At 54.8% G+C, this 25,190-nt stretch overlaps 1 protein-coding gene across 3 annotated transcripts in view; it reads right to left on the bottom strand.

Moving 5' to 3' along the window:
- The window catches only part of MAP3K12 (mitogen-activated protein kinase kinase kinase 12), an 82,699-nt gene extending 69,937 nt beyond the window's left edge, over window positions 1–12,762 (bottom strand). For all 3 annotated transcript variants that reach the window (XM_050925808.1, XM_050925810.1, XM_050925811.1), the window contains exon 1: window positions 12,678–12,762. The gene's annotated coding sequence lies outside the window, so the exon portion shown is untranslated. The remainder of the gene's footprint in view (window positions 1–12,677) is intronic.
- Window positions 12,763–25,190: the final 12,428 nt, after the last annotated feature.

The following is a 25,190-nucleotide window of genomic DNA, read 5'->3' as shown; positions in this document are numbered from 1 at the left end:
GGGGGCAGGGGGCCCTTCAGTCACTCCGCGTCTTCGGCAGCACTGAAGGGCCCCCCACCGCCATGCAGCCAAAGACCCGGACCACCACCGGGCCAGGGCTACTTGACACTCCACCCCACTCCCCCCCCAAGCAGCCCTGGCTCACAGAGCTTCAGCTCAAACCAGGGCATCTTACAGTTCTTGGCTCTGCAGGTCCCAGATTCGATCCCTGGTTGGTGGCCACAACGCTTATTTGAGTGCTTGATGCAACATGCAAGCACCACTGGGTAAGATCCTAAGGGTGCATACGCCTTAATTCAACTCCCCTCTGCCTCTGCCCTGTGCATTCAACCGCATGATCACCTGCTATTTCTCCCACAGGACCCTGTGCCTCATTACGTGAGCGCCAGGTATCCTGTGCCCTGACTGAGCAGCTCTGTGATATTTCTTTTCATCCCGTTCATTCAGCGTGTGACCTCACACACACCATCCAACCCCTGCAAGTCAGGACTCCTGGGTTCGAGCCCTGGCTCTGGAATGGTAGTAAAGCCAAGTGGTTAGAGCAGTGGCGCCCAAACGTTAACAACCTGTGAATCCCTTTCACTAAAATGTCAGGTCTCGTGAACCCCCTCCTAAAAATGAATATTTCCAGGGATTTTCTCCATTACCTGAGTATAAATTATAAAAGCAGTGATCCTGGAAATCTAAAATTTGTTTATTACACACTTAATTATTTATCATTACAGTATTTTTATTACATTATGAAAATGGCAACACTCTTCCAAGATCTCACTGTTGCAGTCTGTATCACTTTGAATAACCCTGTTATAAGACAAGGCTCCTACGTTTCATCACGGAGTATCAGATGTGAAACAGCAGGAAGGTATTTAAGAAGCCAACTCAAAGAGTTTCTCCTACACAAGCATTCAGGTCTCGAGCAGTCCAGGCAACAGTGCACGTTACAACAAAGCTTAAACTTGTTCTTCATAAATTTTAAAAATATTAGCGGCCTATTTAATTTTAAAAACAGCAAAAAAAAATCCACCTCCCTTTCCGTTTGTTAGAAATTTCACAACTCCTTATATCGCCTCAGTGGAATAGAGATGCTTGCTTTGATCTGCTTAGCTCTTGGAAGTCCAGGGCCTCCGGGCTGCTGGTCCTGTGCTGCCCGGGGTCCCTAGGGACAGCTCCGTCTGCCATTAGAGAACTTTTTCCCCAACCCCTCCCTAACATTTTGTGAACCCCAATTTGGGAACAACTGGGTTAGAGCAAGGACTGGGAGTCAGGACTCTGGGGTTCTACCTCAGCTTGGCCACCGACCCCGTGTGAGACAGTAACTCGGTCACTTCCCCTCTCTGTCCCTTGGTTTCTATTATTAGCTGCAGCGGTTAGGAGCCCCAGTCACGGGGCAGCCCTGTGGGGCTCTCACCAGGGTTCATCCCTGGCTTCGTCTTCCCAACAGCCCTGTGAACTAGCGAGGGACTGTGCAAAGCACGCAAGTGACTTGGGAGCGTCAGTCCGGGCGATTTTGAAAAGTGGGTCCATTCCCCTTCGTTTTAGAGATGGGAGGTGGAAGCAGACGGTCAGGCCAATATTTGCACACGCGACCACTGATGTCGTGTTAAAACAAAGAACAAGAAAACAGGCGAAAAAACGAAACGGAAACTTTGCCGTGTGCACCCATGAGACCCATCCACGTGGGTCATCGGCCGGGCCAGGCCCCATGACCTTGGAAGCTACCCCACAGGAACAACTGCTAGCATGGATACGCTGTTACTTGCTAGTGTGCTTGGCAGAGTGCATCCAACTATTTGCTAGATAGCATAGGCTGCTGGGACTTAGGGTTCTGCTCCTGGCTTGGGGCACATGGTCTAGGGATTAGAGTCATAATACCCCCAGCTTGCTCTTCTGTAGCACTTTCCATCCACAGATCTCCAAGCACTTTACAAGGGAGATCAGGATCATTACGGTGGTGGTGACCGATAGCACAGCCAGGGCCGTAATTCTGGCACGTCCACTCTGAAAGGCAATGGGGCTGAGACCACCCATGGCCACCTTAAGGAGCTGAGATTTGAATTCCTGACTCTCAGAAAGGGGCACGTTACCCTAGGCTCAAAAACATTTCAATAGGGGAGGACCGTCTCATGTATACTTTTCCATCTCAGGGCTTGTAAAAGTAAGGTCCTGTTTTACAGCTCTACCTGACCCTGCCGTGAGAATGTCAGGATTGGGGGGGGGGAGCGGGGGCTGACCCTATTGGGTAAGCTCCCCTCCCCGATCACCCCTCACCTCCCACCTCTCCACGATCATGTGACATTCCTGTGGCACATACAGCCAATTTCTTACCTGGCAAACTAACACCAGAGAAGTCTCGCTGTGTTTTCAGCTATTGCTCACCGGGATTGTGCAGCTGGGAATGAACAGACCCAGAAAGCAGCCCTCCAGGGACCAGCAAGTGCCTCCCGCCCCCAGCTGGGCAACCCCTGCCACAAAGCACAGTACTTCCAGATCAGCTGGAAACAACAGCAGGAAGGCGAGCGGCATAGGTTGGCGATTGAAACGGGAGCATACAGGATGCACACATGAGGAGGGGGGCTCTTCTAGGCAGTATCAGCTAGTGGGTACAGCACCGAAGTGGGACTGAGACCTAGGCGGTATTCCTGGCTCTGTCTCTGAGTGACCGTGGGCAAGTCACTGCCCCCCCGTGCCTCAGTTTCCTCATCTGTAAAATGGGGATCATGATGCCAATTGTGAAGCACTGTGAGATTTGCTGGTGGAAAGGGCTAAATCAGAGCCAGAGATTGTTGCCATGATCCTAGCAGCGAAGAGGAGAGTTCATCGGGGGGGCCCAAGCAGGGATCCTGGCAAAGGGGAGGTGGTTTAAATGGACAGTGCAGGTTCAATGGGTCAGGGAGCAGGTTTGATAGCAGAAGAGCTAGGGCTTGAAAATGGTGACTCTGAGGCAATCAGGGAAAGTTTTCAGCAGCCAGAGTGTGTGTGTGTGTGTCAGAATTTACTCCAGGCAAAGTCCCAGCCTAGTTAACAGCTCCTTGGGGCAGAGACCATCTTTTGTACCGGGTTGTACAGCACCTAGCACAATGTGGTCACAGTCTGTGACTGGAGCTCCGAAGTGCTGCAGATCATAGAAACCAAGGGACAGTGACTGAGCCACTGTCACACACTGAGTCTGTTGCAGAGCTGGGCTAGATCCCAGGCCTTGCTCTAACCACTCCACCCCACTGCCATCCCAGAACCAGGGGGTCCTGACTTCCGGCCCTCACACTCTAACCCTCCCCCTCATCATGCCAAGATTAGAACCCACGAGTCCTTGCTGTAACTGCTAGACCCTCACCCCTCCCCTCATCTCCCACAGCTGGGATGAGAACCCAGGTGTCCTGGCTCCCAACAGCCTCAAAGTCACTCCTCCTGCAGCACTGCTAGGATGACGAGATGTCCCGATTTTATAGGGATAGTCTCGATTTTTGGGTCTTTTTCTTATATAGGCTCCTATAACCCCCCACCCACTGTCCTGATTTTTCACACTTGCTGGCTGGTCACCCTAAGCACTGCAGAGCCCGCCAGCGGGGAGAGTGAAGAGCAGCAGAAGGGACCAGCCGTGCAGAGAAGCCAGGGTTTCATAACCATTCCCCCTCCCCCCACAGGCCCCTGGGAGCTCCCCTCCCCCGCCATAATGGACGCTAATGGATTCACATTAGACTGCGCAGCCCTGTCGAGTCTCTGTCGGCGCGTGCATCTCTGCCCCCACTCAGCCCGGCCATTTCTCTGCCCCCCACCCAGCAATCAGTCAGCGGAGGGAGGGGGATAGAGAAAGCAGGTTGAGATGCAGCCTGTTCCCCCTCCCCCACCTCTGCCTCAGGCCTCATTAGCTGGGCCCAGATTGCACAGATGGGCAGCAGGGACCCCCACCAGCTGGCAGCTGCCAGGCCTGCCTCTCAGCTAGGGGGAGGATGGAGCAGCATCCCAACCACTCCCGCCTGTGTCCTGAGAGCACCCTTAAAGGGACCCTGGCCGTGCAGATTCTTGGGGGTAGGCTGGGATGACCAGGCTGCAGCAGGGCCCCCACACACCCCAGCTTCCACAAACCAGGGACAATGCTGACCCCAAGGTGCTCAGACTCAGGGTATGTCTACATCTACAATTTTGCAGCGCTGGTTGTTACAGCTGTATTAGTACAGCTGTATAGGGCCAGCGCTGCAGAGTGGCCACACTTACAGCAACCAGCGCTGCAAGTGGTGTTAGATGTGGCCACACTGCAGCGCTGTTGGGCGGCTTCAAGGGGCTCGGGGAAAGCGAGAGCAAACCGAGGAAGGAGACCAGCTTCGCCGCGGTTTGCTCTCGCGTTCCGCGAACCACCCTGCAAACCGCAGGGAAGGAGACCTGCTTGCACGGAGGTTCGGGGAACGCGAGAGCAAACCGGGGAAGGAGACCAGCTTCGCCGCGGTTTGCTCTCGCGTTCCCCAAACCACCCTGCAAACCGCAGGGAAGGAGACCTGCTTGCACGGAGGTTCGGGGAACGCGAGAGCAAACCGGGGAAGGAGACCTGCTTGATTACCAGAGGCTTCCTCAGGTATGCTGGGATACCTGCTTATTCCACGGAGGTCAAGAAAAGCGCTGGTAAGTGTCTACACTTGATTACCAGCGCTGGATCACCAGCGCTGGATCCTCTACACCCGAGACAAAACGGGAGTACGGCCAGCGCTGCAAACAGGGAGTTGCAGCGCTGGTGATGCCCTGCAGATGTGTACACCTCCTAAGTTGCAGCGCTGTAACCCCCTCACCAGCGCTGCAACTTTGTGATGTAGACAAGCCCTCAGTGTCCCCACAACAAACCTTGCTCCCGCTCCTCCCCTCCCTCAACTGAACCTCCCCGTGTCCTGTGAGCATCACCAGATATCCCTCCCCCTCCCCCCCCTCCCCACACTCTGCTGCCAGCCTCCCTGCAGAGATCTGCTCCCATGTCCATGCCAAGAACCAGTCCTTGCATGCACCAGTTCCTGGCCTCAGCTGCTATCGACTGAGCTCAGAAACATGGTTAGCTTTGCAGTGGGGTGGGATGGCGGGTGGGTGGGTCCTCTCCTCACCCTCGTTTTACCCCTTCGGTTGGAACAATGCGATCTCTGGAAGGAAAAGATCTGTTGTGATCAGGGCTGCTCAGGCCCCCAGCAAGGTTTGAACCCAGGAATCTTAGCCGCGAAAATAGCTGCTGCTTGAGCTAAAGAGCAACTGCTGTTACAGCTCCCTTGGCCTCTTCTGCAGAGCGGCCACTAGAGAGGGACAACGATGAGAACTGGACAGACCCCGCCCGGTCAGAAAACACCAATTCATCGAAAGTGCAACTTTTTGCTGAAATGTGGGGGTTTCAACTTGCCTTGGGAAGGTTCCTCAGGCCCAGAGAATGCACACAGCTGGACTATATCCCACAGCCTGCTAGTCGGGCACTACCATACGATACGGAAGACATGAGGTCAAGGCCCTGAGCTCCAGATCAGGCAATACTGGGATTTGAACCCAGGCCTTTTACATCCCAGAAGAGTGCCCCACCCACTGGCTCCATCCAGGGGAGCGTGAGGGGAACAAGACTGGGAATCGATAGATTTTTAAGACAAGAACAGACCGTTACAAACATCTAGTCTGCCCTCCTGTAACACCTTTCACTCTCGCTTAACCTATCTAAGGTACTAGTCTGCTCCCGTTACCACAGTGTTTGAACACCTTACACCCTTTAACGTATTTATTCCCACAACCCGAGAGGCAGGGCTGTTATCCCCATTGTAAAGAGGGGAAACTGAGGCACAGAGAGGCTCAGGTCCTCAAGGGCATTTTGGCACCTAACTGCCATGGTCTTAATATCGTTCAGGTGACTTGCGCAAACAGGGGATGTGGGATGCCATTTGCAGTGGGAGGCCACGGGGGAGAGGAGAGGAGAGAAGGGGGCTATCGGCTCCTGTCCCCAGCAGGTGATAGAGCTGGGGGTCGAGGAGGGGTTGTAGAATGACCCCACCCGTCCCCTGCTGCTGGTGTGGCTCCATGCTCCGGCCCCATTGGCTCTCATCACAGCACGCAGGCGAGCCAGTCCCTCCCTTCCTGATGCCCAGTGACGCTCCGCCCTCTTCCTGGCCCTGGTGCTCCCGGATCGCCTGCCCCAGGCTGGGCTGTGGTCAGGCCACGCACTGGGTGGCCCCCAGCTCCGCAGCCTATGTGCCCAGGGTCACACAGGAAAGTCTACAGAAGAACTGAGCTTTCTCACATCCCAGGCCAGAGCCCTAATCACTGGGCAGGGCCGCCCAGAAGGGGGGGCAAGTGGGGCAATTTGCCCCAGGCCCCGGACCCTGCGGGGCCCCCACGAGAATATAATATTCTGTAGTTTTGCAACTTTTTTTTATGGAAGGGGCCCCTGAAATTGCTTTACCCCAGGCCTCCAAGAATCCTCTGGGCGGCCCTGCCACTGGGTCATCCTTCCTCTCCCAGAGCTTGCTCCCTCACTAGTCTGCCCTCTCCCCCCGCACAGCACCTCCCCATCACCCCCAGCCTGAGAGGGATGTCCCAATCATAGTGTATCAGAACAGCATCAAACCAGCCCAGATTTAAAGGCAAATTGTGTGGGCAATTTACAGGCACAGGCATGGTCAATGTTTTTGAAAGCTTTCCCGAGGGAAGGGAGTGTGGTCTAGGGGTTAGCTCAGAAGTTGGGAAGCCAGGACTCCTGGATTCTATTCCTGGCTTTGGGGAGGGAGACAGTCATCTAGTGGTTAGATCAGGGGTCTGGGAAGCCAGGATTCCTGGCTCTAGGAAGACAGTGTGGTCCAGGGGATAGAGAAGGGAAAAGGAAGTCAGGACACCTGGGTTCTATTCCCTGATCTGGCTCTGATTCACTGTATAGCTTTGGGCAAGTCACGTCCTGCTCTGTGCCTCAGTTTCCCCTTCTGTAAAATGGGGATAATAAAACTTACCCACTCTCCACAGGTAGGGGTTGTAAATGGCGCAAGCCCATGTCCTGTGACAAAGAGACAATCCCACAGCTGCCTAGAGCTTGCTGTGTAATCCCCATGGGCAGTGTTGCCTAATGGATAGAGCACTGGTCTGGGATTCAGGATTCCTGGCTCTTAGACAAGGCACTGCCCCTCTCTGGGCCTCAGTTTCCCCTCCCACTCTGCCTATTTAGACAGCACTCTCTGGGGCAGGGACTATGTTAGGCATGATGGGGCCCCCATCTGAGCGAGGGCCACTAGGCACAACTGTGATACTACTTCACCCAATGCCAACACCACGAAGCATCCCCAGTGAACCCTCTCCTGCCTTTGGGCTCACGTTCCTCAGATGCCCGTAGAAACGAATCCCCTCCCGACCTCGTACGACTGTAACTACCACAGAGCCGCACCGGCCCTGCTCATTCCATGAGGTGATGTTTGAAATACACAAGGGGATGGACTCCAGCCCACACGCCAGCCTACAGCTGCAGGGCCACCCATAGCACAGCAGGGACAGAGACATCAGCACACACTCTGCCCCCCCGTGTCGAGAAGCTGGGGATTGAGTTACGCTGCCCCACTCCAGCGCCATCCAGGATCTCAAAGCGTTTTGCAAACAAACTTCCATCCAGCATAGCAACCCCCTTGGAAGTCAAGAATTACAGCAGCCCAGGTTTGTCCAGCACCGTCACCTCCACACCACTCTGCCAATGCAGTTCGTTCCTCACTCCCAGTCCCCTCTGCTACCCCAGCCCTGGGACCCCCACAGCTCAGCCAACACATTTCGCCCCAACTCTCAGCTATTCCAGTCCTACTCTTCCCATCCACGCACACTCAAAGCAATGCTAATGCCCTGCAACCCTAACCCTTACCCATGCAGCCCGCTATCCACTGCATGGTGTAAGATCGATGTGCCTGCCCTGTTTCTGTTGCCCTCTAGTGGCAGGTCTAATTATAGTAGCTCTTAGTGCTACAGGAAGTGCCTTTGGGACTACACTACCCAGAATTCCTATCAGGATGGAGTAGGCGTGTCTGGCTTCAGAGAATGAGATATAAAGCCTGATGGCACAGGGAACCTGGACTTCCCTCCTGAAGGCACGAACCCCAGAGCAAAGATCTGCTGCAAGCTGCAGCCCTGGATCTGTGCTGGAGTCCTTGCAATCTAGGAAAAGACCACGCGACATATTTAATCCCCCTGCCCCATGGTGGGTGCAGGGAAATCACAGTGAAGGTCTGGGTGGCAGATCTATTTTAATGACATCTCACCCCCAAACTTCTCCTAGTGCTTGGAGCAGGGGACTTGCAATCAGGACTCCTGGGTTCCATTGCCATCTCTGCTCCTGTTCAGCACGTGACCTCAACATGCCTCTTCCCCCTTCCCAGCCCCCACTGTCCCTTCCCCCATGAAATGGGGACACTAATACTTTCTGAGGCAGACTAGCATTCGCCCCCTGCCACTCAGGGAGATAGACCCCCCCCCTAAAAAGGGTCACTTTTCTGCCCATCACTGCAACGCGCACCCTGGGCTCCCCCAGTGCTAGGGGGACCTCTTGGGGAGAAGTTCTCTCTAGAAGCGCAATCAGGTTTGGGAGCCTGCAACATCCAGGCAATGGGGCACATGGCAGCGTGACCCCCTTAGCTGCCATGGACCCCACCCCATACCGGTGGTAGCCCTGAAAACTGAATGGATGGGAGGGGAAGAAATGGATCCAACTGTGTGGAAGTAGTCCCCTGAGGCTCAGAAAGGGACTTCCCCACTCTCCTCTCCGAGGGGCCACAGCCTTTTAGGAAGGCTTTTCTCCACCCTCTAAAGCATTGCGATTGGCAACTGCCAGAGGCAGGAAATCAGAACCAAGAGGGAACTGAACTGGCCCAGCGTGGCAGGACCTGGGATAGAAGTTGGATGGTCACTGGGCTGATCCAGGGAGGTAGGGATCCTGGCCTAGATGGGCCCGGGGAGCTGATCCATAGTGGTAAGACCCTGGTTCCACCATCTCCTCCACCTGGAACAAGACGGGACAGGCTCCCACCTGTCATTGCTCACAGGGATTCCTTGTCTCTCCAAGCAGAGATGCACCTGAGCCAGGGGGACTGTTCTCCCTGCTCACGACCCACCTGTCTGGGACACGGTCCTGGAGCTGAGGTGTCAGATCGCCACCTCCAGCACCGCCTTCTATGTCAGCTGGGACGTGGCCAGGTCCTGGTGTCCACTGTCCCCACAGAGCAGGTGGCTGGAGTGGTGGCGTGCAGTGACCCCTGTTGGACTCTGTCAGGGGCTGCAGCCTTTTCCCCCCAGCTTGCAAAGGGACACCAAGGTTAATGATCCCACTGGGATGGCTCATTCCCAAGAGATGACTCTGCCCCACTCCACTCCTGGAGAATGCTCTCAGGGACATCCCCTGGCCTGGACCCCTCCTGGTGCAGCTACAGCGGCTTTCCCCTGGAGTGAACTGGACTCCATATGTCAGAACTGAGCAGCAAACCCACATGCTGGCAAAGGCTCTGGGAAAGGGATCCAGAGCCTTCCCCCCGATCCCCACTCTCCCCACACCCAGCTGGACCTGACAGGCTTCATCTCCAGCCCCCCGGTTCAAATCGAGCTCTGCTTCGATGGCTGGCAGCTCCCTTCATGAAATGAGCTGGTGGGTTCTCAGACCAGCTCCCGGCACAGTCCCATCCCAAAGCACGCAGCCCTCCTGGCATGGATTGAACCCCTCCTGTTGGCAGCCTCATCCAACAAGCCAAGCTTCACAGGGGCTTCAGAGACCACCCCTCTTGCCTTCAGCTCAGGGCTGAGGTATATGGGGGGGGTCACTTGTCCCTCCCCACTGCTCCCCACCCTCCTGCCCTAGGCCTGTCCAGAGGCCTCTGGGCCTGTCAAGCCAATACAGAAAGCGACGGGGAGCAGCCGCAACCACCCATGTAATGAGGAGGATATTCTCAGCAGGTCGGGGAGTCCTCTCCAGCAAAAGGGGACAGAAGCCGGGGGAAGGAGGGGACTAGGACACATCACCTCCCTTCCCTCCCCCCAGCTCTGGTTCCTTCCCAGCATCCCCAGGGGCTGGAGGAGGGAGCCCAGGGCAGCAGTGATTCTGTCTGAAGGAACATCCCCCCAGGTGACAGCTACAGGTGGGCGAGGTAGGTATCCCCCCAGTGGGGATACTGCCACTCTGACATCATTTCTTCACCCCTAGGTGCCAGGCAGCAGCAGATCCAGAGCGGGATGAATGGAGAGGGGCCAGGTTTAAAATAAGGGAAAGTCCACAGCTTTTCTTCCCCGGCTTGAGGGGACAGCTCCCCCGTTCTCCTTGGCAGCGGCACTGAGAGCGCCCCCTGCTGTCTCACACTGGATAGAGTCATTTCTGGACATGGCTGCTTCGCCCCACTGGGGTCGGGGAGCCCAGTCCCCATCTTTCAGTTGGATGGAGCAGGGTCCTACCCCCTCCCGCAGCAGGCTTCCCTCTCTTTCAGCTCCCAACTCCAACCCCCGGTGCCACCTGGCTCTCTGCATGCTGGCATCCTTTAGGACATCCACCCAACCAGCACTGCCCCAGGGCGAGGAGGGAGACATGGGTCCGCAGAGGCGGCCAGCGCAGCAGCTCCTACAGGGATTGCGTACCCAGCACAGATGGGCATGCGGCGAGGACCAGAGCGGGCACAAACACGTACCGAGGCTGCCAGCATCCACAGCCATATTGGCCTTTCAATCTCTCTCCCCCACATCCTGGAGTCTCCATGCTGCTAACAGAATATTGGCACCTGGGGGAAGGGGAACATCTCACCAAAGGATCCAGCCGGGGGAAGGGAGAATGGAGAACTACCCCCCCAAAGATCGGCACCAGCAGCTTGCAACACAACTCATCTCTGCCTCCCTCCCCCAGGGAAATCAGGGGAAATAACTCTGATTGCATCCCCATCCCCTCCCACCAGCTGCCATTTGAGCATGTCCAGGGTCCTCTCCTCCCGCCCCCAAACAACCTGCCCAGGGTGGTGGGGGTGAACCCTCCCCCAGCGGTGACTGGAGCACACAGAGGGGGAAATGCAACCGCTGCTCGCACACACAAAGCAGCCCTGGTACCAGGGGCCAGGCCTGGGGCTGGGGGGAGTCAGCTCTGCTCCCTGCATCCCTTCCCTGTGGGGGGGAGGGGGAACCTCAGGCTGTAGATCAGCCCAGCAGCAATTGGAGCATGCACAGGACAAGCCAAGAGACCTCCCCTCTCCACATACACATCCCCAGCACTGGATCCCGCCCTCCATCCCTGCCCCCCTCCTCCTCCACCACCAGCACTGGGTCCCCCCTCCATCCACAGCACTGGATCCCGCCCTCCATCCCTGCCCCCCTCCTCCTCCACCTCCAGCACTGGATCCCGCCCTCCATCCCTGCCCCTCTCCTCCTCCACCTCCAGCACTGGATCCCGCCCTCCATCCCTGCCCCCCTCCTCCTCCTCCATCCCCAACACTGGGTCCCCCCTCCATCCCCAGCACTGGGTCCCCTATTCCATCCCTGCCCCCCTCCTCCTCCACCTCCAGCACTGGGTCCCCCCTCCATCTCCAGCACTGGGTCTTCTCCTCCTTCTCCATCCCCAGCACTGGATCCCGCCCTCCATCCCTGCCCCCCTCCTCCTCCTCCACCTCCAGCACTGGGTCCCCCCCATCCATCCCCAGCACTGGATCCCCTCCTCCTCCTCCATCTCCAGCACTGGATCCCCTCCTCCTCCTCCATCCCCAGCACTGGATCCCCTCCTCCTCCTCCATCCCCAGCACTGGGTCTCCTCCTCCATCCCTGCCCCCTCCTCCTCCTCCATCCCCAGCACTGGGTCCCCTATTCCATCCCTGCCCTCCTCCTCCTCCACCTCCAGCACTGGGTCCCCCCCATCCATCCCCAGCACTGGATCCCCTCCTCCTCCTCCATCTCCAGCACTGGATCCCCTCCTCCTCCTCCATCCCCAGCACTGGATCCCCTCCTCCTCCTCCATCCCCAGCACTGGGTCCCCTATTCCATCCCTGCCCTCCTCCTCCTCCACCTCCAGCACTGGGTCCCCCCCTCCTCCATCCCCAGCACTGGATCCCCTCCTCCTCCTCCATCCCCAGCACTGGATCCCCTCCTCCATCCCTGCCCCCCTCCTCCTCCTCCATCCCCAGCACTGGGTCTCCTCCTCCATCCCTGCCCCCTCCTCCTCCTCCATCCCCAGCACTGGGTCCCCTATTCCATCCCTGCCCTCCTCCTCCTCCACCTCCAGCACTGGGTCCCCCCCATCCATCCCCAGCACTGGATCCCCTCCTCCTCCTCCATCCCCAGCACTGGGTCCCCTCCTCCATTCCTGCCCCCTCCTCCCCCTCCATCCCTGCCCCCTTCTCCTCCAGCACTAGGTCCCCTCTTCCATCCCTGACCCCCTCCCCCTCCTCCTCCTCCTCCTCCACCCCCAGCACTGTGTCCCCTCTTCCATCGCTGCCCCCCCTCCTCCATCCCCAGCACCGGGTCCCCTCCTCCATCCCTACCCCCCTCCTCCAGCACTGGATCCCGCCCTCCATCCCTGCCCCCCTCCTCCTCCTCCTCCACCTCCAGCGCTGGGTCCCCCCTCCATCCCCAGCACTGGGTCCCCTATTCCATCCCTGCCCCCCTCCTCCTCTAGCACTGGGTCCCCTCTTCCATCCCTGCCCCGCATCCTCCTCCATCCCCTGCCCCTACTGCCGGCCCAGCCCCCTCACCTCTCTCAGTCCTGATGGGGGGAGGGTCCCTCCTGGATTTTTCCTTCCACCCCGAAAATCCGGCAGCAGCAACAAAGCGGCCGGGCTGGGCCGGGCTCCCCGAGCCGGCTCCTGGCCAGGCCGGTGCCCAGCTGGCTAATTGCAGCGCGCCGAGGCCAGCGGCAGCAGCATCCCCAGCGCGCTCCGTGCCAGCCCCGGCCGGGCTCTGCCTCCGGCCCCGCCCCGCCGGCACCCCGGGGACAGACACGCCCTGAGCGGGGGCCGGGGAGCTGCGGGGCAGGGAGAGCGAGCGAGCGAGCGCCGGCCTCTTAAAGGCGAACGGAGCCTCTCGCCAAGGGACGGGCTGGCTCTGCCCTCCCCGCTTATTGTTCAGTCTTCCACCCCCCCCCCCCCAGCCAGCCACCTCCCCAGCTAGTCACCCCACCCCCCGGCCAGCTAGCCAGCCAGCCACCGCCCCCCCCGGCCAGCCAGCCACTCCCCAGCTAGTCACCCCACCCCCCCGGCCAGCCAGCCACCCCCACGCAGAGCTAGTCACTCCCGGGCACCCCGCAGCCAATTAGCCAACCACCCCCCCAGCTAGCCACTCATCATCCCAGCTAGCCATCCTCCCAGCCAGCCACTCTGGCTAGCCAACCACTCCCACCAGCTAGCCACTCTCCAGCCAGCCAGCCACCTGTTGTACCATGTGTACTGTGCTAGCCACCCCCATGCAAAGCTAGTCACCCTGCCCCATCAGCTAGACAGCCACCACCATCCCAGCCAGCCAGCTAGCCATCCCACCCTGCTGACTAGCCAGCCACCCCCTCCCTCCCACACCAGCCAGCCACCCTGCCAGCTAGCCAGCCTGTCCTGCCCTGCCAGACAGCCAGCCACCCTGCCCTGCCAGCTAGACGCCCTGCCAGCTAGACACCCTGCTACCCAGCCAGCCACCCCACCAGCTAGCCAGCCACTCCTATGCAGAGCCAGGCAGCCCCATGTATATCTATCTAGCCATCCACCTACACAGCTAGCTAGCTAGCCAGCCAGCCAGCCAGCCTTCCATCCTGCACCCAGCCAGCTAGCCATTCCCATACAAAGCTCACTAGCTATCCCCATGTACATTTGTCTCTCCATCCATCCCCAAACACAGCCACATAGCTATCCGTCTGTCCATCCATTCCTGTATACAGCTAGTTAGCCATCCCCGTGTGCATTCATTTATCCATCCTTCCATCCATCCCCAGACATAAGAACGGCCATACTGGGTCAAACCAATGGTCCATCTAGCCCAGCATCTGGTCTTCAAACAGTGACCGATTCCAGGTGCTTCAGAGGGAGTGAACAGAACAGGGCAATTATCAAATGATCCATCCCCTGTTGTCCACCCCCTGCTTCTGGCTGTCAGAGGTTCAGGGTCATCCAGAGCATGGGCCTCCATCCCTGGCCATCTTGGTTAATAGCCATCGATGGACCTGTCCTCTACCAACTTATCTAATTCTTTTTGAACCTAGTTTTATACTTTTAGCCTTCCTGACATCCCTTGGCAATGAGTTCCACAGGCTGTGTGTTGTGTGGAGTAGTACTTTTCATTTGTTTGAAACCTGCTGCCTATTCATTTAACTGGGTGACCCTTGGTTCTTGTGTCACGTGAAGGGGGAAATAACACTTCCCTTGTCACTTTTTCCACATCAGTCATGATTGTATAGACCTCCGTCATGCCCCCCTCATCTCTTTTCTAAACTGAACATTCTCAGTCTTTTTAATCTCACCTCATTTGGAGGCTGTTCCATACCCCTAATCATGGTGCTTGCCCTTGTGTGTACATTTCCCATTTCTAACGTATATTTTGTGAGATGGGGTGACCAGGACTTCACACGGTCTTCAAGGTGTGAGCGTACTACAGGCTAATAGAGGCATGATGATATTTTCTATCTATCCCTTTCCTACTGGTTCTTAACATTGTTGGCTTTTTTGACTGCTGATGCTCCTTGAACAGATGTTTTCAGAGAACGATCCACAAGGACTCCAAGATCTCTTTCTTGAGTGGGAACAGCTGGCTTAAACCCCATCATTTTAAATGTGTAGTCGGAAGGATGTTTCCCAGTGTGCATTATTTTCCATTTATCAACATGGCCAGCCATCAGCAGCTAGTCATCCCCCTACACGGTTAGCTGGCTAGCCATCCTTCCATCCATCTGCAGAAACAGCCAGTCATCCGTATACACGGCTAGCTAGTTATCCATCCCCGTATCCATCTATCCCCACACACATCCATCCCCCTAAACATCTGTCTATCATCCATCCATCTCCACGCACATGAGCAATCAATCATTTTCTATCTAATCTATTGGTAGGAATAGTAAACTCCTCCCTTGCTCCACCCCCCCACCATATAGAGAGGGCAATTAACCAGTGGACCAACTTGCCCCGGAACATGGTGATTCGCCATTGCTTGGAGTCTTTAAAGCATGACTGGACAGCTTGATCTAAAAACTGCACTCTAGCTCACCCACTAGATATGGGGTAGAGGCAGGACCCTCTGGGTGAGGTTTGCTGGCCTGTGTTATGCTCTTGCTCAGCCTAGATGATCAACGTCAAAGGCAATTGGCTGGAGAAACTCCCTGCCATCAGAAATCATTGAGGCCAAGAGGCTCGTGAGTTTCCCAGAGGCGTTGGATAGATTTATAGATAGCAGGAACAGACAGACTTAGATGAGTGAATGCTGATGTGAGCAGGGATATTAAACCTCCTGATTCAGGGCTTAAACCAATCTCTAGAGACTAGGATTGGACCTGGCACGGGGGTTGGTGGTGTCATAAACATACAGCTCAGGGTAGCATAAAATCCCTCCTTTACCTGTACGGGGTTAAGAAGCTCAAATAACTTGGTTGGCACCTGACCAAAAGGACCAATAAGGGAAGAAGATCCTTTCAAATCTGTGGGGGGAGGTTTTGTTTGTGCTCTCTTTGTGTTCTCTCTCGGACAGAGAGGGACCAGGGCAGGAAAAACCATCTCCTAAAACCCTACCTGAAATAAGCATCCAAGATTACAAAAATTGTAAGTAATAGCAAGGAAATGCATTAGCTTATCTTTTATTTTAGCTTGTGAATTTTCCCTATGCTAAGAGGGAGGTTTACTCCTGTTTTTTTGTGACTTTGAAGTTTTGCCTAGAGGGGAATCCTCTGTGTTTTAAATCTTATTACTCTGTAAAATTACTTTCCATCCTGATTTTACAGAGGTGCTTCATTTACTTTTTTCTTTATACAAAAGTTCTGCTTTTAAGAACCTGATTGGTTTTTAGTGTCCTAAAAACCCAAGGGTCCGGTCTGTGCTCACCTTGTTTACCTATTTGGTTGGTAGATTATTCTCAAGCCTCCCCAGGAAAAGGGGGTGAAGGGGCATGGGGGGATATTTTGGGGAAATAGGAACTCCAAGTGGTCCTTTTCCTGAACCTTTGTCTAACTCATTTCGTGGTGGCAGCAATACCGTCCAAGGACAAGGAAGAATTTGTGCCTTGGGGAAGTTTTTAACCTAAGCTGGTAGAAATAAACTTAGGGGGATTTTATTGCAGGTCCCCACATCTGTACCTCAGAGTGGAGAGGGAACCCTGACAGGGGGCCGATTGTCCCACACCTTCCTCCACAGCATCTGGCACTGGCCACTGCCATAGACAGGACACTGGATTGAACAACCCTCAGATCTGATCCAGTCTGGCAAGTCCTATATTTTCCTAACACAATGGTCCCTTCTGGCCTTAAAAGCTATGAATCTGCCCAGCCCTCGCTCGGGATCAGGGCCACATCTGGCTTGGTGCTGTACAGATCTAGATAAGAGTTTTTGCCAAACCTGCAGGGCTCAAACCTACTCTGTATCTGGGGATGCAATTCTAGCGAGCGCAGTATCCATGCGATGGCTGGGTGGGGCCATGAGGCTCTTGCACTGGGCCAGTTTTCTGTTCCCCCAAGTGCATATGGGGCTCCTGATGATCACTGACAAATACAGGCTCCAGCTGAGATCAGGCCCCCAGGTTGCAGTAGGGCCTAGTGGATAGATCACGGGACTGGGATTCAGGAGTGCCAGGGTTATTCCTGCCTGCTGAGTGACTGTGAGTATGTCATTTCCCTGTCTCTGTGCCTCAGTTTCCCCAGGGATAGGGATGATTATCTCCTTTGTAAAGCGCTTTGAGATCTACTAATGAAAAGAGCTAGACATTATTATACTGGGCACTCCACAGAAACAGAGTGAGAGACAGGCCCTGCCCTCAACAGCTCACAGCTTAAATCGACAAATGGCAGGAGGGGAAACTGAGGCACAGAGCAGGGAAGCAACTTGTCCAAGGTCAGCCAGCTGGTCAGTGGCATAGCTGAGAATAAGACCCAGGTCTCCTGACTCCCATACTCTACCTACTAGGCCGCCCTCAAAAGGGCTTTTTGCGTTCCCCCTCCAGGAGAACAATGCCTTGCGCCCTATGAAGGGCCCCTAGGAATCCTATGGAGTAGCCCTCCCTCTGGTCTGTGCTTGGACCCTACCCCATCTTCAACCCAAAACCAAATGCATGGCAAGGATTGGGGGGATAAGCCCCATCCTATCACCCCATAACATTGTTGGGGGAGGTTCAGAGTATATTGTCCCCTCCACCCCCTACTTCACTCCCCAATCCCCAGGCACTGGCAGTTCACTAGCAGGCCAGCTCCTCAACTGGTGCAAAACTGGAGTCACACTGGTTTACAATAACTGGGAATCTGGTCCTGATGGTTTTGGAGAAAGCAGGGGGCAAGGAGGCCTTAATATGAAACAACGGAGAGGGAGGATGGCCCAGGGGTTTGCACACTAGCCTGGGATGCCAGAGACCTGCCTTCAAATCCCTGGTGGGCCGCAGCTTTCCTGCAGGAGCTTAGACAAGTCACTTAGGTGAGATTCTTTGAGTATCTGAGCCTCTGTACCTCAGTTTCCCATTCAGGGCCGGTGCAACCACTAGGAGACCTAGGCAGTCGCTTAGGATGGCAAATGGTTGGGGGCACCCAGGGCCGTCCTTAGGTATAGGCAGCTGCGTAGGGCACCTGAAAATTTGGGGCACCACTGGGTCTTAGTGTCCACCCTACTGATTTTCCTGTCCCTGCTCTGACCCTTCCTGCAGGCTCTGAGCCTTCCTGGGAAGGGGATCTAGTGGTTAAAAGAGAAAAAGTCTCCAGCCTGCCAGACCTATTAGCACAACACTGAAACTGTTAAATGTCTTCATTACCCCTTGAATGGCTCTTTTTAACAGGCATTTGCCAACCCCCAGGTAGCTACTGTCAGTTTCTGAATGTACTGACAAATAGTTGTGCATGGCTGTAATATTTACTCAGAACATGTCAGTCTACAGGACCTTAGTTTAAAATTTGCTTTAAAAATAATTTCATTGGTGAAGATTATAAAATCACATCTCTAAAAAATCCTTGCATAGATTTTTAGATGCACAAATATGCTTCGATCTTCAGACATATGGCTTTTTAAATAAATTCTTCAAAAGACCACCCTTATCTAAAATACACATTTTAATTACTATAGTAAAAAAACCTCACTTCCAAAGTCTTCCTGTCTTTTCTGTCCATCCACTTCTCTCTTCACCCCCTCTCCCCTCCCCGCCCCCCACTGAAGAAAGCAACAGCCCTTTGCTTCCAGATAGCTGTGCTTGGTGCTGTGACCCAGATGCATCGCATCGCATAGGTGACCAGAACTGCACACAGTTCATCTGCAAATTTGACACCATCAGCTCAGGATTAAACAAAGACTGTGAATGGCTTGCCAGCTACAAAACCAGTTTCTCCTCCCTTGGTTTTCACACCTCAACTGCTAGAAGAGGGCCTCATCCTCCCTGATTGAACTACCTCATTATCTCTAGCCTGCCTGCATATATATATACCTGCCCCTGGAAATTTCCACTACATGCATCTGACGAAGTGGGTATTCACCCACAAAAGCTCATGCTCCAAAACGTCTGTTAGTCTATAAGGTGCCACAGGATTCTTTGCTGCTTTTACAGATCCAGACTAACACGGCTACCCCTCTGATACTGGATAAAGAGTTTCCCTTTCTTTACTTCTGACTATCTGATGAACTAGTTTTAAGCAAAATCAGGACCTTAGTAAGATATAAAATCCCTTGTTACGCCTAAAATCTTTGGAAATATCTTTTTTAAAGTTGGTGAAATTTCATAAACCTGTGTATTGTTATGGAGATCACACATAGTAAATTAGAGTTCCCTTTTTCTGAAAGCAATGAACATTGTTATGACCACACTAAACCTCTGTGACTGATTAATTTAAAATAATTTCTGTTTCAGTGAGTTAAATATGTAGTAATCTGGAATGAGTGAGTGCATTTAAAATATAAAATCAGCTTAGAAATACTGATTGAGAAAATGTAAACAGAGAAGACCTGCATCATGTATTCCATAATATTTAACATTGTATTCATCAAGACAGCTGACTCACCTTTACTACAAAGTTTTTGCAAATAAATGTCTGACAAACTTCAGGGCATATAAAAAAGCCTGTGACTGACACTTTTTATTCCCAAGTTTAGTGCTTTTAATTAGGTACCTTCTGGATGTCCATTCTGCATGAGAGAGAGGGCACAGGGGTCTCTGTGGGGAACTGTGACTCTGCCACCGTTAGGTGGGCCGAGTGTCTTGTTATTCTTTCTGCCTTGTCCCTCCGCCCCCTGACAAAGTGCAAGCTCAGGCTGCTGTCGGGCGTAGGGGCACCAGTTTAATAATACTGCAAAGGGCCCATAAATCCTAAGGATGGCCCTGGGGACGACAAAAAGCGGTGCCCTGGCTCGGCAGAGAGGAGTCGCCTTCTGGAGGCACCAGAGAGCCAGAGCGTCGGCTTGCGGGGACGGTGAGCCCCAGCCATGGAGGAGCTGGCGGGGTGCAGTGGGGCAAGAGTCCTGCAAAGGCTGAGCCGCTAGTGGGGAGCAGCCGCACCCCCACCCCTCCTGGCCAGGCTGTGGCCTGGCGCCCCCCCAGGGGGCTCCTGCAGACTGCAGCAGATGCATGCGGCCAGAGGCCCCCGTGCGCCCCCCAGCTCCCCCCTCGCCGCGCTCGGGCTCTGCAGCTCCTGGGCATGTGAGCTGCCGCTGGGGCGCAGCTCACACTCTTGGGAGCTGCAGAGCCCAAGCATGGCAAGGGGGGAGCCAGGGGGGCGCACGGGGGCCTCTGGCCACATGCATCTGCTGCGGGAGCCCCCAGAAGGCAGCTCCTCCCTGCTGAGCTGCTGCAGCGCCCAAACCCGGCAAAGCCAGTGAGGACTCGGGGCGGGGGCTGCTGGGGTGGGGTGGGGAGGGCTCATGGGGTGGGGGCTGTGCACCCTCCAGGGGAGTTCAGGGGGTGGGGAGGGGGGAACCTGGTTTGGGGAGCAGCACCTGGACACGGCTGGCCCCTAGGGTCTATAAAGGCTCATTGGGGTTTGCCCCTCAATGAACCGATGTTACGGGGGGGAGGGGGTGCAAGGTGGAAGTTTCGCCCAGGGCACAAAATATCCTTGCACGGGCCCTGTTCCCATTTCCGCACTGGGGATCATAGTGGTTCCCAGCCTTACAGAGGGCGTGCGAGGATAAAGACATAAAAGATTTTGAGGTGACCAGATGCTATGGTGGATGGGCACCGTATGAAGAATCAGCAAAGAATCCTGTGGCACCTTATAGACTAACAGACATATTGGAGCATAAGCTTTTGTGGGTGAATACAGATGCATCTGACGAAGTGGGTATTCACCCACGAAAGCTCATGCTCCAAAACGTCTGTTAGTCTATAAGGTGCCACAGGATTCTTTTGCTGCTTTTACAGATCCAGACTAACACGGCTACCCCTCCGATGTATAAAGAATCATCACTGTGCTGGATGGACCAGTAAGTACCGATACTAAATTGCCGTTCTCGGTGCTGTCCCCATCCTGGGATCTCAAAGGCTTTTGGGCATGTGAATTAGCCCTAAGAAGACCCAGGTTGGGGCTGAGTGTGCCAGGGATTCAATGGATATACATACCCCTCACTGCCAAGGCTCCGTGTGCCCCCTATTCGCCACTTCACCATGGCAGGGCCTCTGTTTGCACCTAATTCCTCGCATGCCAGGGGGGTGACCCCATGTCCCTCTTCCGCACCCTGATAGGGACTCTGTGAGACTCCTCTCCACCCATTATTGTTTTTCTTTCTGGGAGAGAAATCACTCAGGTGCCAGCACTTGAAAACTCCATGAGGACAAGGGGCTGAGCTGAGATGGGGGGAGTCCTATGCTGGAAAGTGTTAACAGCTGCCACCAACCCATTCTTTGATCTCAAACCCCGAACCCCAGGGGTTCCCAACCCAAGGCCCCCTGGGCAGCTGCAATAGGCAGGAAGATAGCAAAATGTGGCGTTCAGACAGGGAAAACACAATGGTGAATAAAACGGAACCAGGCGCAACACAACAACGTTCACAACATTGTTTAAAAAACGCTGCGGCATTTTCTCTTAAAACAAAATTGTTGTCCAACTTTGCGCACTATTTTGTGTGTTCAGGTTTTTTTGGGGGTGGGGTAGGGGTGTGATCTGAATGTCTGTGCTGTGTAAGCAAAGACCCAGCCCTATTCTCTACTAATTAGAACAGAATCAAATATTGTAAATAAAATTATAAAATGACTTACAAACCAGGAGTCTTCTGACCGGGATGGATGTGCCTGCTCCTCCTCACACAGTTTCTCCAGCTGGGAACATATGTTAGTGAGGCTCAACCTGATCTCATCTTCAATTTTCAGCCAGCCTAGGGTGCAGGCAGGGGTAGCTCAAGGTGCAGGCAGGGGGTAGCTAGGGGATGGGTTCAGGCAGGGGGTAGCTCAGGGTGCAGGCGGGGGTAGATAGGGGAAGGGTGCAGGCAGTGGGTAGCTCAGGGTACAGGCAGAGGGTAGTTAGGGGCTGGGTGCAGGCAGGAATAGCTCAAGGTGCAGGCAGGGGGTAGCTAGGGGCTGGGTGCAGGCTGGGGTTAGCTCAGGATGCAAGCAGGGGGTAGCTAGGGGCTGGGTGCAGGCAGGGGGTGCTCAGGGGGTATCTAGGGGTTGTGTGCAGGCTGGAGGTAGCTCAGGGTGCAGGCAGGGTGTAGCTAGGGTCTGGATGCAGGCCGGGGGTAGCTCAGGATGCAGGCAGGGGGTAGCTAGGGGCTGGCTGCAGGCAGGGGGTGCTCAGGGGGTAGCTAGGGGTTGTGTGCAGGCTGGGGATAGCTCAGGGTGCAGGCAGGGGTGCTGGGGCTGGATGCAGGCTGGGGGTAGCTCAGGGTGCAGGCAGGGGTAGCTAGGGGCTGGGTGCAGGCTGGGGGTGCTCAGGGTGCAGGCAGAGGCAGGTTGATGCGGCGGGGCCCGGCCCTGCACCCAGTCCCTAGATGGCAGTGCTGCTCCTTGTGGCCTGGTGCACACCAGGCTAGGCTGGGACACGCTGTCCTACATGGAAACCGTGGTCACCAGCATCCAGTGGTTTGCAGGCACCAAGGACTACACCCAGCTGAGCCTGAGGGGTGGTAGCCATTACCCAGCCTACATATGAAAACTGAACTGGATGCACAGAGTGCCTGGCATCACCACCTCCCACCCCCAAACTCCACCCATGATGGTGGCCCACTCGGGACTGTGTCATGGCCCACCTTTGGGAACCCCTGCTCTAGACAATGACAAAGGTAGGTGGAGCCCTTCGCTCCGTTAACCAGATGCCTGAGTCTCCACGTGGCCCTCATTTTCCCCTTTGGTTTTTCACCAAAATCTCCAGCATTCTGCCCACTGCTGCCTGGAACACGCCCGGAACGTCTGGAACCGATCGGCCATGGCGTTCGAAGGGTATCACATTCCAGAGACAGCCAGAGGGAGACGTGCCCCTGAGGTGTAGGTAATGCCTCATTTGGCCAATGACACTCACTCTGCCAAGTGGGAGCAGACGTCAGGGCCTTCTGGGTTGGTTTCCCTGCCCAGGAGGAGAAATCAGTGACAGAGCCTGACACGTAGCTCATTTGGTCACACTATACACACCTGTCCTGGAACAGAGGTGGTCACAAACCACAGGCAGCCAATCCCCTTTCAGAAACTGCAGCCCAACCACCAGTGCCCAGTTCTTCCCTAAGAACTGACTCCAATTAGAGAGCGTGAGGCAGGGAACAAATGCTCCTGTTGCCTGAACCAGCTCCTCTGCCAAAGAAACTGCATCACAAAACTAACCCCAATGTGGCATGTCCTTAACGAGTGAATGTGGACATGCAGCACTCAGCACCCCGGGGCCCCATCGCAGCTGGGGCTGTCAAGTGCTACCACAATACAAGTAACACATCTTTCCTTGCTCTGGGAGTATCAAACACCCCGTCTCCCGCTGTACACCAAGGAAATGGGTACATTGCTACGCCCATCACAGAGAGCTGGGTCCCCAGTCTAGAACTCTGCCTGAGGCAGAAATGTGCCCACTGGCAATTAACACCCTAGACCACCTTGGCTAGAGGAGAGCAGGCTTGATATTGAAGGGGCCGGAGGGGCTGGCGTGTGGCCATCTATGCAGCCAGGTGCCCTTGGGAGGGCTGGCAGTCTGGGCTGCAGGGAGCTGTAGCTCCGTAAAAGTGACTTAGCAACAGGGCTCTCAGAATTTACTTTCCCCTCACCTGTCTTGAAGGGGGGGGGGGGGGGAGAGAGAGAGAGAGAGAGAGAGAGAGAGTGTGTGTGTGTGTGTGTGTGTGTGTGTGTGTGTGTGTGTGTGTGTGTGTGCGCGCCCCTGCACCCTCAATCTGCCTTCCCAGCTCAGCTGCGCTCTCTATTATCACAGGAACTCCTCCACCCTTTCAGCCATGAACAGTCCCTGGCTGCTGACTGTGGAGGAGACGCCCGTCAATCACAGGCTGGATGTTGTGAAAATTAAAGGTTTACAAAAGTGCTGAGCAAGAGAAGTTTGTTTCTGGACATCAACTGACCCCTCGGATTTTTTACCAAAGAACAAATCTCAAATTCAGGCTGGAAAAGAGGCGCAAATGTTTACCACCAGGAGGAATTAACCACCGGGACAACTTACATGGGGCCCTCGTGCATTCTCCATCAATGGAGACTTTTCAATCAAGATTGGATGCTTTTCTAAAATAATCTGCTCTAGTGTAAACAGGAAGTAACCCAGGCAAGTCCTAGGGGCTGTGTTAGAAAGGTGCCCACAGCAGCCCCTCCTGACCTTAGGATCTATGAATCGCTTGTCTAGATAAGGAGCAGGGAAGACTAGATTAGGAGCAACTGAATGATGCTTTGCAAGGGGAAATACTGATACTCAATGTTGGTTTTGGGAGGAAACAGGAGACAGTTTCCTCCCATTGCCGTTAAGAGTTCAAATGAAATTTTAACCAGTGATTTTAGTTAACTCCTCAATCGAGATTGGGAATGGACGGAAATCAATTTGGGCCTGATTCTGCTTTGCACCCACAGCCCTGCGTGCCACTGTTACCGACACCACCAGGCAGTGTCGCTGCACAGCCACGCGAGGACTTTTTGGGAGTGTGCGGGGGTCTTCGGCGGTGGATCCCGGAGCAGAGGGACCCCCCGCAGCCAAATTGCCACCAAAGACCCGGAGTGGAAGAAGCTCTGGCGGCCTGGACCCCGCGATTGTTTTCCAGGGCCCCCGGAGCGAGTGAAGGACCCTGCTCCAGGGGCCGCGAAAAACTCTCATGGGGGGCCCCTGCAGGGCCCAGGGCAAATTGCCCCACTTGCTCCCCCCCTCTGGGCAGCCCTGGGACATACTCCCTTTCCCCAATTTCCCCTCCCACTGAGAATCTGCCATGAAAGGCCACAACAGAGCACTGCTCCTGAGCAGACGAACAACCCCTCGGCACTGGCCCACAAAAGGGGCATTAGCATCAGCAATAAGCTAGTGTCTGTTACCAATAATTTGCAAGAAATTCACTGGTCTAAGGGCATTTCAGGCCTGATCATTTGATTGAAAGAACTTCGGTTGCAAACGGCTCTTGATTTTTTCTATTGTACTACGAAAAGTTGGGATGGCTTTACAACTCTAGCCTGGTCTTTCTCTAAACCACAAGGGAATAAACCCTCTCTGCGCATTTGGGTAAAATACACAGGAAACTCACCGTGCTCTTCCTTTAAAACACCGTCTCCGCAAAAGCAAGATCACCCAGGAGCTAAAGAACGAGAAATAGGCTGTGTTGGATCCAGACACTAAGTGCCGAGCTGCAGCAGGAGAATTTCACAGCGGCTTTGAGGCAAGTTCTGAATTTTGCTTAAACACTTGGGGAGCTGCAGGAACCTCCTGTCGCTCCCAGAGTCTGGGAGAGCTCGGAATGATGCCTGGATCAAGACGGGAAGAACAATCAGTAGCAGCCACGAACGACACAGCGGTTTGGGTCAGAGTCCCGAAGATTCAGGCACTTCCTTTCGCTTGCCGATTCCGATGAAGCAGTTTTGTTCTGCAGCAATTTCAGGCTTTAGCAATTCCAGAGCCGCCTTCCCACACTGTGCAGCTGCTCCTTCCACAGGCCCTGGGGAAAAGCCCCCAA

The sequence above is a fragment of the Gopherus flavomarginatus genome, chromosome 16 (assembly GCF_025201925.1).
Source record: "Gopherus flavomarginatus isolate rGopFla2 chromosome 16, rGopFla2.mat.asm, whole genome shotgun sequence".
Classification (NCBI taxonomy): Eukaryota; Metazoa; Chordata; order Testudines; family Testudinidae; genus Gopherus; species Gopherus flavomarginatus.
The sequence above is the reverse complement of the archived record's forward strand: the minus strand, read 5'-3'. Positions and strand labels throughout refer to the sequence as shown.